The following is a 15,000-nucleotide window of genomic DNA, read 5'->3' as shown; positions in this document are numbered from 1 at the left end:
AAAAACTGAAGGTAATGCTACTCAACGCCAGAAGTCTAAACCTCAAAATGCATGCACTTGAGGCACTCCTCAGTATGGAGAAAATCGATATATGTGCACTAACAGAAACCTGGATTAAGGCTCCTTATAGCACCCCAGCACTATCAGGCTACAACTCATACCATACATTTCAGCCACAAAACCCAGACCGAAATACAAAAGGCGGGGGAGTATCTATATTCATCAAGGATACCCACACTTCCAGGTTAGTGGCACAGCACAATGCTTCAGAGATCATCCATGTGCAACTAACTACGGGCAAAACTGCTATTCAAATTATAACTTGCTACAGATCACCCACAATGTCCCAGGACCTCACTCCACATTCTTGGAAACACTGGGAAACATAAAGGCCCTGTCAAACACCCTGATATTAGGTGATTTCAATTACCCAAACATTAGCTGGGAGAACTACTCAAGTACAAACTCCCTTGCCCAACATTTCCTAGAATTTATAAACTCAAACACCCTGGATCAACTGGTCAACACCCCCACCAGAGGTGACAACATATTGGACCTGGTCATCACCAACATGGGTGACTGGTGTTCCACACCGGAGGTCAAGCCCTCGCTGATTAGATCTGACCATAAACTAATCACTCTGGATATCCACATTCCGCCACCATCCCCGGTCAAAGAAACCACCGTGAAAAATTTTTCAAAAGCAAACTTCACGTTGCTTAAGACCGAGGTAGGAAGTTTCAAAGCCCCCATGCTAAAGGATAACGCTGTCCAAGCTGCAAAATCCTTTACTAATGCACTCTATGGGCACCTACAAGAATGCATGGATTGTGCTATCCCAAACAAAACCAAGACTCACTCCTCCAAGAAAAGGATACCAGTCTGGTGGACCCCTGCCATAAACAAGCTATACAATAGAAGGAGGAAACTAGTACAGAAGAGAAAAATCCCATGAAGGGAAGACATCTCTGATCAGTATCAGCAAGAAACTATGTTCCCTCATGAAATCATCCAAGGCTAGCTTCAAAAGAAAAATTGCCACAGACTCCAAAGATAACCACAAGGCATTCTTTAGCTATGTCAAGAATCTAAGTGGCAATTCTCAGATCTGTTCAGAGTTAGTGCAGAGTGGCACAAAATACACTGAACCGACCGATATAGCCAACATCCTGGCAGACAGGTTCAGCGCAAACTTCACCCCCTCTCACCCCCAAAAGGGCCCATAACTATACCAAAAGAATGTAGTTCCCCTGAAATCACAGACACTCAGGTTAAAACAGCCCTCTCCAAAGCCAAAAACACACCATCAATGGGATCGGACGGTGTCCCAGGCTACATCCTATATGATCTGAAAGATGAACTAACCCCTCACCTAAACACACTGTTTAAACTCAGCCTCTCTATAGGCTATGTGTCCACAGAGTGGTGCACAGCCACAGTTATTCCACTCCACAAAGGTGGAGCCACAACAGACCCCGGGAACTGTCGCCTTATAAGCCTGACTAGCTTGGTCTGCAAGGCTATTGAATGCATCATCATTGATCTCATTAACAGAGACACTGGGAACCTCCAAACACTGGACCCTACCCAGTTCGGCTTTGTTAAGGGCAGATCATGCCTCCTAAACCTGGTGGACTTCTTTGAGACAGTTACCAAGGCTATAGACAAGGGAAAGGTGGTCCAAACAGCCTACCTAGACCTCGCAAAGGCCTTTGACACCATTCCCCACTCAGGTATTATAGACAAGCTCACCAGCCTGAACATAAACCCCTACATCAAGAGATGGGTTGCCAACTGGCTCATGGACAGAACCCACATGGTAAGAGTTGTGGGAGCTAGGTCTGACTCTAAACTGGTTACAAGTGGCATTCCCCAGGGCTCAGTCCTAGGACCCCTCCTGCTCGGCATATACTTCTCAGAGGTACAGGCATTTCTCAGGAGGACTATGGCTGACCAAGTTTGCAGATGACTGCAAACTAGGGGCTATAATTGACTCTCCGGCTGACACAGACATCCTCCAAAAGGGTCTCACTGAGACAGATACCTGGTGTCAAAACCATGGCCTCGAGCTAAAGGTCAAAAAGTGCATAGTCATTCCCTTTGTAAAAAGCAAAGTACCCACAAACTACCATATAGATGGTAGCCCCCTAAATACAGAAGACGTAATAAGGGATCTGGGGACCCAAGTAGACAGTTACCTCTCCTTTGATAATCACATTGCCAAAGTGTTTAGAAAATCCTTCTATGTGGCCCACCTAATCACAAAAGGGGTTTGCATCCGGATCGAAAGAGGTCATTGGGCCTCTCTATGCATCACTCATCAGACCCATTATAGAGTACAATACCCCATTTGGGATGTACCTTACAAGACATCTGCGACAACTGGAGAGACCACAGAAGTACCTCACCAAGAGGATCACTGGCCCCAAGCAGATCCCTATGCAGCTCGACTGAAGAAACTCCAGCTGTACTCGGTTGCATACCGCCTACTCAGAGGTGATCTCTCCCTGACATACAAGGCCATGTCCAACCCAGAATTGATGGACATAGTCCAACTAAAGAAAATCATATCCTCTCAAGCCACACGCTCCAGGGATCTAAACCTCACCACAACAATAAATAGGACATGCTGGAGGGATAGATTCCTGTCCCAGAGACTTCACATGCTCTGGAACAAGATTCCAATCTACATTAGGCAGAGCTCCTCACTAACCCTCTTCAAGAGAAACCTTGACGAGTGGATGGGAAACAGAAAGTTTACCCCAGGGATCACTTCAGTGGCTCTGCTGGACAGAGGTACAGGGAACTAATCTAAGGGGGAGGCGAAAGCCAACACATTCCAGCTAGGCTTATAAATGCCTTCAGGCAGATAGCCTAGTACCTACCTATGATCCTATGAACAGTCTTGCCTATTCACTGAAAATGTTGATTGCACAGACGTGCAAAAGGTAAGCACGCAAAGGAATTCTATGCAATAGTTTACATAATAAAATAATTAGAGAAAAGGTATCATGGATATACAAACCATATCAATAGCATATGACTAAACAAGACAACTACTGGGGTAAACAGAGACAAGGAATGCATGCACAGATAAAGTAGGACAGACTGCATACTGTACAGCAACCAATGGACAGCTACAAATCATGGCTGAGAATAGATGAGAATAGAAAAACAATTGCACAATGCCTGCATTCACCACTAAAGAGGCACATAGTTAAAAAGCAGAGGTTAGCAGGCAAGTTTGCATTAAGAGCACTTCCAACATACAGGCATGTATGATGGGGAGCAGGAAGATAGCAGTACTAGTCAAATTAAACTGCAGAAAAGGCTAGGAGTGAAACAGAAAGAAACATGTACAGGTATTCCTGGCAGGAGTGTTACATCTCCAAAAGAATAAAAGTGAATATGCATGCACATAGATCCGCAGTCAGACTGATGAGCAACATAAAGAGCAACATGCAAAAGTGACAAGTGTGCAAGGAGGAAGTTTGTACAAGAAGCTGCATCAAAGTGTAAAGAGGACGTTTGTGCAAGGAATTGCATCAAAGTGTAAGGAGGAACTTTGTGCAAGGAGCTGCATCAAAATGTAAGGAAGTTTGTGCAAGGAACTGCATCAAAGCATAAGGAGAAGTTTGTGCAAGGAACTGCATCAAAGTGTAAGGAATAAGCAACTGCAAAGAGAAGGAATAACTGAAGCACAGTAATAGGCAGAAAGCCGTTAAACCACAATGACATCACAGATACAGAGAACAAAACCATTTCCCACAACTCTCAGGATAAATGTTACACATCAATAGAGGCCAGCACAACAGGGACAACTCCTACAAGGAGTGATAATGGTCATATTCAGGGAATAAGAACAACAGAGGAGGACAGCCCACAAAGTGAGACAAGCCCATCAAAAGAAGGCAGCTGATAAACCTGGATCAGGATGAAAGAAAGATACCAATACAAAAATAGAATGTGGTGTAAGCAAATGGTTCTACTAACCAATAAAAGTAAATGTAAAACAAAAAATAGTAGAACCAAACCACAGACAATAACCATATAAAAATACTTTTAATTGTGAGCGCTTTCATGACTGTCTGTGGTACCTCTCTGATGACGCTACTGTGTTCTGATGACATAGTAGAAATTTCCTGATTGGAAGCCGCTTTAGTATACTCGGTTCTTAAAGGGGCAATGCTGTTTCCAGTCATATTAGTTGTATCCATAGGTGTTTTATTCCTCGGCCAGGAAAACAGCCTGCCCAGTGAAAAATCCAGCATATCTCTTTGGATTTTCTTCTTTTTATGTGCTAAAAGTTGTTGCTCATACAAAGTGATTGTCTCAATAATGTAATTTAATTTAGACACTATTACTGAGGCAGGAAAATGCTCGTACACCTCCATTTGCTTTTTGTTAACACTTTGAGTTAAAGCCTGTTTCTCTGGTTGGAAGTGTTCTATTAGGAGACGTACAGTAGCATCATCAGAGAGGTACCGCAGACAGTCGAGGTGAATGGAGGAGCACGCAAAAAGAATGGTACCAGTGCGATAACCTTAAACCCTTCTTTTTCTAATTCTATACAAAATGAAAATAATACATCTAACTTTAATATGAATCTACCTTACCCAATTAACAACACACATTTTCGGGAGAGCTCCTACAGCAGGGGGCAGATGAAAAGAAAATCTTCCCTAGAGAGCGAGAACGGGCTAACTTTGAAGAAAATGAGGCAGCAAAGCAGCAATCACTAATTTGGAACATTTCAACTAAAACTTTAACAGCAGCTGAAGAGAGACTTTTAAGCAGAGGTATAACATATATACCCTCTAGCAAAATGACTGTGACTGAAAATGTTATAGAATTTAAAACATTTACTCCCAATTTAATGTTAAAGTCCTTGTTTAGTGATTTGAACTATGACAAAGCAAATGGTAATGAAGTGTTCCACAAAAAAGTTGTTTTTTACCTAAGAATAATGCTACAATTGAAACTTTTGAAAAAAAATATGTAAAAAAGAAATGTATAAGTTGTTTGATAATAGGGTGGCAGGGAAAAGGTTTGTGAATTTGGACAAAGATGAGAATGAAGCCTTGAGAAATCTTCAGTATGACATGCAAATAATTATTAGGCCTGCCGATAAAAGAGGCCCTTTAGTCATTATGGATAGCAGTTATTACATACAGACAATGGAAGCAATGTTGAATGATGTAAATATGTATGAAAAGTTGATGAGAAACAACTAGATAAATATATTTAAGACAGTAATGACACCATATATGACTATTTGCAATGTCACACGATAACACAAGAATTATATGAGTACTTTTCAGTAAGGGAACCCCTGATACCTATTATTCAGGGAACTCCAAAAAATACATGAACATCCAACACTACCACCCATGCGACCTATAGTTGCGGGGAGGGGATGGTACATGGAACCAGTCTCATTATTTGTTGAAAAGCACCTTAAACTTGTGCTAGCTAGGAATAAATATATTTTACGTGACACACAACACCTTTTGAAGGACCTTTACCAGTTTTTGAATACTAGAGAAGGAAATAATAAATACTTATTATTGACATTGGATGTCCAATCTTTATTTACAGTCATACCTAATGATCAAGGTATTGACATGTTCAGACACTATTTATTGAATGATGGGCAGTACAAACCTACATTTATAGACCTTATATCTTTACTGGTGGAACTTATACTAGAAAATAATGTTTTTCTATTTGTATTATATAGACAGTTGGATGGCGTAGCTATGGGCACTTCATGTGCTAATAGCTATGTCAACATTGTCATGGCCCATTGGGAAAGGCAGTACTTGTTACGGTTTGAAATGCAAGGGAGTATTGCCTTTTATCATAGGTTTGTGGATTACCTCTTCCTGTTATGGGAGGGGGATCCCACTACTGTGCAACAATTTTTTCATATCATTAATACTAGTACCAACTTCTTGAGGTTTACCATGAACTGGTCCCATGACACTATAGATTTCCTCGATGTGAGGATTAATCAGGATGCAAGGAGTACATTTGATGCCCAGATATACAGGAATGGATGCTGTAGGAACACAGACAGAGTATGCATCTGAAACACATATTTAAAAATATTATAAAATATTATAAAAGGACAAGGACTTAGGACTTCCAGATTAACCACGAATGATGAGAGTCTAGACAAAGAGCTAGTAGGACTGAAGAACAAATTAACTGATAGAGGCTATAGTGAATCTGAGGTGACTAGTGGCCTCTCCACTATTCGACAATTCAGGGACATTATAGAGAAGCCTTATTTTTCTGAACACTTAGAAACTATTTCTCTGGATAGGGAACAAGGGAATCTTAAGTCAATGAGAATATTCATTATTTATTCTAGCAATGTGAACCTGATGCAAGAGATTTACAGGAGGAACTGGTCTGTATTATGTTCAGATGACAAAATCAAGCAAACTGTGAGGGAAACCCCTTCCTTTGCATATAAAAACAAAAAATCTTTAAAAAAATTATTATGCCATCCTAGGAATTCACCAGATAATATTAACAGCAGGAGCAAATGTACTTTTCCTTGCTCCAAGTGCAACTTTTGTCAACATGTTGACAGCAGTAGTAAATTTGCCCTTCCTGACACTGATAAGATAGTAAAATTTAGTGTTTGCTGATTGTAATACAAGTAACCTTGTATATTTAGCATATTGTATAAGATGCTCCTCATACTATATAGGGAAGACAAATCGTCAACTAAAGGAACGTATGAGAGAACATATTTATGATATCTCCAGGGGAGTAGACAATAATGCTTTAGCTAAATATGTTGCTATGTATGATGCCACACATAATTTTAAGTTCATTGTAGTAGAAACAATAAAATGTAGTGAAAGAAGGGGGGATATTGTTAATAGAGCAGAAACAGTTGAACTTGGGAGGATTATCATAATGAGAGCCACCACGGGTAAAGGGCTTAATGTTAAGGCTTCTATAAAGCCTATTTTAAAAGCAAGGAATTTGGTTAGATGAGGGTATTCAGTGCATCCATTTTTAACACTAATTGGTTTTGAAACTGGTTTTAATTAATTGTTTAATTGAATCAGAGCTTTTATTGGTTATTAGGTTTTTAAATACTATGAGATGTGATTTTGTATTGTCTGATGAAGCCCCAAAACCTGTTGCGAAAGCGCTCACAATTAAAAGTATTTTGTATATGAAATAAAGATAGGTTTTAAGGAGAAAAGCACTAGGGTAAAAGCAACACAAGCAAACCATTACTGGTAGTTTGAAAAAGAAACATGACACAACAATACCAGAAATGTGTCCCAGAGGGTGCACCTGAGTGAAGTCATCTACACAAACACAAACACAAGGTATTCTAGGCATGAGAAGACAGCTATTTGTAAAAACAGTTAAGATCCAGTACCAAAAATTGCACAGACTGTGGTCACCAGCAGTTGTACAACATGTTGTGAGAACATGCATAATCTGAAATTGCTGAAATGTAGGATACATCAGCATCAGTAGTTATACCTATCATAACAGAGTGCTGTATCACCCTGTCCTGGAATTGTAACATGTGCAGGTACCTCCACTGCTGCAAAAAAGCAGGCGTGGCTATCCATAGCGGACTATAGGTCATTGGTTCTATCAGAATGCACACTAAAATAATCCAGTTGTAAATTCAGTGAATCATAATAAAATAATTTGTAATCCTTTAGAAATTGGTGCATGTCTGCATCCACCAGCATGTTAATTATGCTGCTGCAGGAGACCACAAAGAGCGTACCTAAGGGAACAGAGCAATATAAACAATGCACCTATGAAAAGGCCCAGCCTTAGGTAAAATGGATCCCTAGGAGAGGTACTCCATGGTGTCCCAAGGCAACAGCATTCCTTTATTTAAGAAAGAAAGAAAGAGCCCAAAGTGCCCTGTTCAAAGTTTCTAAGGCACTCTATGGTGGAGGTATTGTACACCTAACCAATGAGCTGGAGCTTTCTGCTCTTTCTTGTCTCACAGTCTAACTTATTTGTGAAACAGCAAGGAGTAGAAATCCCACAATGTTTCCTAAGAGCAAGGTGCTCATCAAGAGAATGAGACTGTTCATTTTTTTTAAACAGTGGCAGGCAAATAGATGTGACAGTGGACAATAGGAGTACCTATCAATTGTATCTGACTGCAAAATGTTCCTGTGCTTTGGTCATGCTTTTAGTTTGCCCCTCATAAATTTGTTTTTTTGAGTAAATTGTTGATAGTCACCAATGGCAGTTTGTGTGATAATAGCAGCATGACACAGTTAACAGGGTGATAGGTTAGATCCCTCATTTGCCTGCTGTGTGACCCTGAGCAAGTCACTTAATCAGACATTGTTCTCAGGTCACCCCTGAAAAAGGACTGTGTCCAATGGGCCTACCTGGTTAGCAACTAGGGTATTACTATTATTAACCAGTGTAGTTATGTGAAGAAGAGTTACTATATACATAAAGTCATTAATGGTTTCAGACATTTGGGGTAGAAGGCTGTGGGCAGCAGCCTGTACAGAACTTTGGAGATCTTTTATGAGAAACAGTGCTGAGCTGAGTGCCACAGGCCTACAGATTACCTAATCTGTTATAAAGTTTCTTTCATTCACTGTAAAGGGTGTCCTTATATGGACATCCTGTTTGGTCTTTTATAAGCTTGTAAATGAGAGAAGATAGGAAAGCTGGAACCTAGGAAAAGAAAAGACAAGGGAAACACAAATGGACCACACTAAAAGGATTATGATGGAGGAGATAGGAGAAGACGGGTATTACATTTTTGTGGGATATAACCTCCTTTTTCTGATTGTTTTAAGATGGAAATAGAGAAAGGAGGGTTGACAGTTTAGGACAGAAGCTTAGGGGAGAGTTAAGGAAGACAGAAACAAAATACAGACAGGACACCTAGGGACCCTGTAATGGGTTGATGCTGAGTGGTGACAAGACATACTGATAAACTGAAACAAGCAGAGGATGAGGAGATCCATGAAGCAGCCATCACCCTGATCCAAAGGACTTCAATTATCCCTCTTTCTGATGGACCTGAAGGGAAACCCCAGTGATGAGGGGGAGATGGCCTACAGTGGCTAGATGGATGGAGCTGACCAGCTCAGGGAATCTAGTACCCACTAGAAGAGAGATTGAAATGGGTACCACCACCTTCCCATTGCCATCTCAACAGTGCTGGCCTACCAGGCTGCCTCACACTGCAGGGCTAATGCGGTACGGCCATTACTCTCACTGTGTGAAAACATCCTCAGGTGGACTGGGGGAGGTGGAGATCCTTATTGAACCTTGAAGACCTGTGTTTTAACCAGCCTGGGTGCTACTGGGATTGTAGAAATAAAATAACATAAAACAAGGAAATAAATAAAAATAAAAAAATTAAAAAGAGAGAGAGAGAGTGAGAGAAGGAGATAAAGAAAAATTGAGAGAAGAAATGGACTCGTAAGTGTTCTAAAGCAATCGTGTTTAGTTTAATAGCAGAAAATTAAGTAATTAATCATTGAATAAGAAAATGCTATAAAGCAATGTTTCATATTTTGCAGTTACTAATGGAATAATTGAATTTTGACAATTTATTTTGATGGTACTTGTTATTACTGTTTCTTGTGGGATGAATAAATAATTGGTTATATCATAACTGATTACAATTAAGAATTTCAGCAATAATTAGTAACAATTACTGATTCAGTGAGAGAGAAAACTTTCACAACTAAGGTGATCATTGTGGAAATACTGCAGTTCCTTCCATTTCAGTAGCTCTGTATATTGCATTTACATTAATATCTCTGTTTTTTTTGTACTGACTTGACTAAAGATGTGACTATATTAATTTAACAAAATGAAAGTTTGTACTGCATTAATAAGCATTACAATATTTTAACTTAATATACTGTTATATTATTTAATATTTATGCATTTGTCATATTAACAAGAGTATTGCTTCAGCTGTGTCACTCTCTGATGGTTCTGGTCATAGTTATAGGTGATCTCCACCAGGGTTGTGGAGATGTGAAAAAAAATAGAAAAAAAACATTGCTTACTTAACCCATCTGTGTCTGCATTGCGGCTAATATGAATGTAGTATTTCCAGTTTCTGTGTTATCTTTATTAGTACACCTCCCACCCCTTCCATGCTTCGTATTCAGAAAAACTTGGACAGTATTATTGCAAAGCTGAGAAGGTTTTCCATCTGGAAATGCTATTGTGGTGTATTCCTTTGATCCAGAAAGGGTATGGTGTTCAACTTTAAGTAAATCTTTATATCCAGTTCTGAGCATCCCTAACTTGATACATTCAGAGACACCATAGTGTCTGTGGAGAGTTGGTATTCTTGATATATCTGCTTCTGAAATGTATGCTACCATGGTAATTTCAGCAGACAATCAATTTCAGGAAGGACATATTCCTGAAGGTCCGGCTAACCTTTTCAAATAAAGTAACCAGTTTAAGATGCAAGGAATTATTGCCATGAATGTTCAGCTTGGTATATTGCTCTCTATAACTGGCATTAGTTCTATGCTTTGGCAATGATGTCTTCATTATTATTTCGATGTATTCTTCAGTATGGCATAAAGAATTTGCAGTTTGCGTGAAAGCAAACATATACTGAATGTTAAGTAGTTCAGAGAATTTCTGCACAATCCTACCTCTCCCTAGGCTGGGTGTGGTGCTTGGTGTATGCCGCAATTGCTGAAGTGGAAGAAATTTCTGGAAATCACCAAAACCATTACCAATAGCATTTTTCATAGTGGTGCAACATGATGCCAATGCATTTTAAACTAGAATTTGAAGTTTGCTACTAAGTAATCATTAAACTTGATCCCCATCAACAAGGCAGGTGGTCACTAGCTGTTGCCAAATGTTTATTTTTTTCCATTTGCTACCAGCAGCAACCTGCTCAAGTTTCCGTAGGTACGACTCATGCAGTAGATAGATGAGTATTGTGTCTCTTGTTTAGACCAGCTTTGGTCATAACCCTGGGCTTTAACTGATTAAGTTGATGTGTCTGAAGCAAGGAATACTAAGATGTGATACCCACCAACTAGGGTGTGACATCACTCTGCCTGGCCCATATACCCATATATGCTACTTACTAAAATGGTAACAGTTGAAAAGGTTTGCAAACAACATGACATTTATTGGGACAGGTCATACTTTTTTGCACTGCAAAAGTTTATTTATTTATAAATTTAATTAAATGTTGACCTTTTTGGAATTTGAAATTCTAGCGGTGTGCTAAATGTCTTCAAGTGTGTTCACATCCACTAAAATTGTTCTCTGTAGCAGTAACAAGGAGGTCATATAGCAATTCTTGTGGAAAATGTCAAGAGTTGCTTTACTTTAAACTTGTGTGACATGATGAATGTCCCCAGTGGTTGGAGCTATGTAGGGCAAATGAGGAAAGCTGGAATCACAGCAGCCTGAGACAGTGAGGTTTGGCCACAGGAAACCTTATAAATGTAGACATGCCGAACACAAAGTATAACATGCTGCAGTTTAGTTGAGGTGGGAAAGCTGCTTACAAGCACACATGAGCTAAGCACAGCTCACCCACAGCAAACAGAATGCGCTTGTGTCTATAAGAGCTAATACACATCTGCACTATGATGTGATTGATAGAGCTCAGCATGGTTGATTTGCACAAGAGCTTCTCAAATCAGTCCCACCTTACCTGCTTCTGTCCACTATTTTAAGTATTGCTGGATTCCACACTTCCACAAAAATTAATGAAATATGCGAACAAAGTAAAACTTGTTATTAAAAACAGGGATAACCAGAAATTATTAGGAAAGACAGTTAGTGCAATTCATTGTGACCTGTTTAAGATTAGCCTATATTTACTGGTAAGTCATGACATTTTATAATGTTTGTCTGATGACTCATGAAATGCTTGAGAAGGTCTAATGTACCATTCTGAGTGCTGTCTACATCTGTTGAGTGGCTTAATGCAGTTAACTCTCTCTGGTGATGGGTAATACCCAGGCAGGAGCATAATATGTTTCCCCATCATTAAATGAAGTAGTGACATATTTGAGATGTTTCTTAATACATGCTGCACCACACCCTCACAGTAAACACATACAGCCATATATGTCACCATTGTAATCGAGAAATACATAGCACAGACAGTAGTGCCAAGAAAAGTCAAACCCTCTGCTCAGAATTAGTGCTTCAATGTGCTTATCATACATTTTTTTTGGTTTATAATACACTGGCCTGCTTAATCTATAATTTATTAAAGTATCATGCAAGTGAGGCAGTTATAATTTTACTATAGTATGTGATTGCAGGTTACAAAATGCTGCAGCAGCAGGGAACAAGACACAGGAGAGACAGTTTCATTTCTGTGGAGAATCATATCCTCATGGATGCTATGAGGCCAACTGGAAAAACTCTGTTTGGAAAAGTGGGGCCAAAACAGGTCAAGCAAACTAAGCCATGGAATCAAGTAGCAACTGACATAACTGCTGTAGGGATAAGGAACTTCACCTTGATATAGTGAAGGTTAATTGCAAATGACAAGGTGGGACATGCCAGGATAAAGGTTAGGCAGAATGCAGTTAACTGTAGCAGCACTGGGATGGGGGCTCCACACTCCATCCTTTAATGCCAAATTAGGAGTTTCTTGTCTCTTTAAAGGTGATAACCGATGCAGATGAGGATGCCTCTGGACCCATCATAGGTAGTGTGGACATCAGTTATAGCCCCATGCAATAAAACACAGTGGGGTATTGTGGAAGGTTAGTATGCAGCTGATTTCAGTACATTAACTTGAGATGATTTTGGCATGACACCTGTGTACATATTACTTTATGTTTCATCACTATGTATGCCATTAAAGTCATGTGGGAATCAAACACTACAGATGATGCACAGTAAATGTGGTCAGCCTACCTTTATGCAAAAATAATTCCATCTCTCACTGGTCACAGTAGTTAATCACATCTTGACTTACTTATTCACAGGGCAGTACCAGAAGCAACCACATTCTGCTTTGAAGCACAGCAGGCTTATACTGAAAGCAGAATGGCTGTCAGTGATGATTCCATAAGTCTTAACTCATAATACGACCTGAGTACAGTGGCACACAGTCACCAAGTGTACTGGAAGGACCCCCTAGACCATAGCATAGGCAGTGACACAGGATCACACACTCAACAGAATGTGGAAATGACATTTCAGTGGAGGAGACACCATGCAGTTCTGCACCAGCTTCTTATTCCTGCCTGAACTTCTTGATGAAGAGACTACCCTTACATAGGTAGTAGTGCTCACTTGTCACACCTGCACACAGAGCTGCCAGGTGCAGACAGAGTTCACATTTAGCTCCAGAGATGCAGAAGGCCTTGGTTGCCAGCACCAGATGCTCCAGGTGTTCTGTGACATAAAACAGGCCCAGATTCCTGCTGCTGAGAGTCAGATAAAGGTGATTAGAATATTTCAGGGTATAGGTGAGGAGTTTCACCACACATGGCAATGGTGAAGACAGAAACAATGCAATGATGATTCTCAAGCATGGTATGATTGCACACACACAGCATAAATGTCTGTCTCCATGCACACACTCATAAAGACTTATAAGACACATGTTGGGAATACTGGTGAATGTCACCTGAGAACTGCCTGCATGCATCCATGGGGGACGAGTAGGCCAGACACCATATCCATCTCAAAAAAGTGCTGGAGGCTCTTGTATGGATTCAACCAAGAAGAAGGCAGCCAGGACTCACCAGCCTTCCAGATCACATGGTAGAATCTTTCATTCAAGGTCCAGGTTCTGCAGTATGATTAGATCAATGTCAACAGGCTCCCCTGTATCAAGTAGGGCCTGTCATCAAGCTAACACGCCAACACTTGCTGTCAGTCTGTGGGACCATCACCCACACTATTCTTAGGGAATTCTGTGTATGACACCTTCCAGATATAATTTATATTTTCAACATCAGAAACAAGAAACATTATTTACTTTCCAGACATGGCCAATGCTGCAGTTCTTCCGGGTATCTGAAAAACAGTAAAAAGACAATACCACAGGGACAAAACAAACTTTTTTCAATGCTTGTAATTTGTGTGTAGTAACATTAATCATACTCTGTTCTGGACACTGCAGTGAAAAAATATCTGTATAGCCCTAAGCATGTTTCAAAATCCCTGTTTTTATGAACTTATATCAAAACCTGTCAGTATAATTAGCACTTGGGCCATTTATACATCAGCACTGTGCAAATGAGGACTGATACCAAATTATGGAAGAAAACAGTTTTTTTTTTATATATATAGAAAATGTCTGATGCAAAGTGTAAGCTGGTCATGCAAAACTCAATATAACCCATAAGTAACACTACGTGTATCAAGTATTATCTGTATGAATTTTAATGCACTTTAAGTGAATGTCATGGTTCATAGTTGTGAACTAAATGCCACATCTTCACCTGCGCAGCTGTATATTGTGCATGAGTATGATGCATGGGTTGCATTGCTGCTACTGTGGTCTGGCCACCATTGCTATCGTCAATAGTGGGAGAATGATCGAGGGAGCTGCACTGCTACTATTGGTGACTGACTGTAGAATTTCCATAAAAGCTCAAGTTATAATCATGTTGTCCAGAATACATGAGGCAGTAAATATCCTGCCTCTAGTAGCAGGATCATATTGAAGGGAACCCCAAGACTTATCCACCAAAAATAAGCTTTGAGTCAGCCAAACTCTCACTCAGGGACTATCCGGGTCTAGGACTGGGCAGTGCTGAAGTTCTGTGCAGGATTACAAATTGGTGTCATTAGCCATGTTTTGTGTGGGTAGTCTGCATCGCCTGGTAAACAAAACAGAGAAGGCCACATAACAAAAAGGGGGTAAGGGGGTGGGTGATTACTCAATAATAATCATGCCATTCTAGTGCTAAAGAAATGACTGTATTTTTAACAGTTTAATAGTTTGCAATTACCAACTAATTAATCAACTGTGCAGGAAAAGGCAGAACAGTGAGC

The sequence above is a fragment of the Protopterus annectens genome, chromosome 1.part0, assembly GCF_019279795.1.
Source record: "Protopterus annectens isolate FY-2018-M chromosome 1.part0, PAN1.0, whole genome shotgun sequence".
NCBI lineage: Eukaryota > Metazoa > Chordata > Ceratodontiformes > Protopteridae > Protopterus > Protopterus annectens.
The sequence above is the reverse complement of the archived record's forward strand: the minus strand, read 5'-3'. Positions refer to the sequence as shown.